Here is a 1,696-nt window from a genome sequence, read left to right as displayed (position 1 = left end):
TCCTCTAACTCTCATCACTTGGTGTTCTTTTATTTCTCTTTCTTGATGCTACTTTCCATTCCAGAAGCACCACTCTCATAGAGGTATACATGCATGTCTCACTTGGGCTTTCAGTGAACTTTGATTAATCCTTATGGTCAAAGTTTTAACTGACAATTAAGGTGCTGACTAAAAAAAAAAAGAGCTGTAAGTGCCAGCTTTTGAAAGTCACTGTGTTACTCCACGTCACCCGGCTCTTGTTCTTGCTTCAACAGTGTTTGGACAGAACAGATCCGGGGTCCCCCTAGCTCCCCTCGCTTTTTAGCTTCAGCCTTCTGCAGCCCGCCAGCCTGTGGGACCAGCCGCCCCCTGCCAGCCCCTGGGACCAGCCCCCGCCCCCGGGACCAGCAGCCTTCTCCCTCCCTCATCGGTGCCATGAACTCCAGCTCCCAGATCCGCCAAAACTTCTCCTCTGAGGCCGAGGCCGCTGTCAGCTGCCTGGCCGACGTGTTCCGGCAGGCGTCCTCCTCCTACCTGGCCCTGGGTTTCTATTTCGATAGGGACGATGTCGCTTTTTTTTTTTCCCGTGAGCTGGCAAAGGACAAACGCGAGGGCGCCGAGGGCCTTATGTGGCTCCAGAACCAGCGTGGGGGCCGTGTCCTCCTCCAGGCAGTACAGAAACCTGCCCAAGATGAGTGGGGTCGCAGCTTGGATGCCATGCAGGCAGCCCTGAACCTGGAGAGGGGCCTGAACGAGGCCTTCCTGAAGCTGCACGCCCTGGTGTCCAGCCAAGGCGATCCACTTCTCTGCGAGTTCCTGGAGAGCCACTACCTGGGGGCGGAGGTGAAGCTGCTGAAGCCTCTGGGCGACCACCTGACCACGCAGGGCCACCTGCAGGCAGACCGCCAGCCCGGGTTGGGCGAGTACCTGTTTGAGAGGCTGAGTCTGAAGCAGGACTAGGGGAGCAGCCCAGGCAGGCGGCTCCAGGGCCCAACCAAGACCGCCCACAATAAAGCTAGCTGCTCTCCTTGAAAAAAAAAAAAAAAAGTCACTGTGTTCCAGAAGAAATAGTTGTAAAATAGGAATTTGAATCCTATCTCTACCACCTGTAGAGAGAGGCCTGCATGTAGCCAGGGCTGCCCTTGTGTGGCTTGAAGGAAAGCAGAATAGACATGTCTAGCTTCTTCTCTCTGCACTCTTCTAAAAGGTAGATTTTCCTTACTACAAGGAGGAGAAGCAAGAAACGAGGGCCAGGGGGTGGCTAGGTGGCACAGCGAATAGAGTACCAACCCTGGAGTCAGGAGGACCTAAGTTCAAATCCGGCCTCAGAGACTTAATAGTGTGGCCTTGGGCAAGTCATTTAACCCCAATTTCCCTGCCTTCTCCCCTCCAAAAAGCACAAAAAAAAAAAGAAAAAGAGAGAAATGAGGACCAGACGCCAGCACTCTGCTTTCCTTAAAGAGAGGGAATGTGGAAATACGATTATATCTATCTGTTCCCTTATATATTAGGATACAGATATTCATATGTATGTAGACATATACATGCATACATATATACATATGTGTATGTGTAGCACACATTGAAAGAGAGGTGTAGTTACATCTCCAATTATCCCTCCCATATTACGGTGGTTAGGGGCACAATGCCCCTGCAATTATGAAAATACACATAAAATTTTTTGACTTTCATTTCGAGCAGAGAAGTCTGAAATTTT

At 50.9% G+C, this 1,696-nt stretch overlaps 1 pseudogene; it reads left to right on the top strand.

Moving 5' to 3' along the window:
* The first annotated feature begins 223 nt into the window (after window positions 1-223).
* On the top strand, window positions 224-939 carry LOC138176193 (ferritin light chain pseudogene; annotated as a pseudogene).
* The last annotated feature ends 757 nt before the right edge of the window (window positions 940-1,696 follow it).

The sequence above is a fragment of the Petaurus breviceps genome, unplaced genomic scaffold (assembly GCF_028583685.1).
Source record: "Petaurus breviceps papuanus isolate PSGF00001 unplaced genomic scaffold, PetGlider_PUasm1.0 84, whole genome shotgun sequence".
NCBI lineage: Eukaryota > Metazoa > Chordata > Mammalia > Diprotodontia > Petauridae > Petaurus > Petaurus breviceps.
The sequence above is the reverse complement of the archived record's forward strand: the minus strand, read 5'-3'. Positions and strand labels throughout refer to the sequence as shown.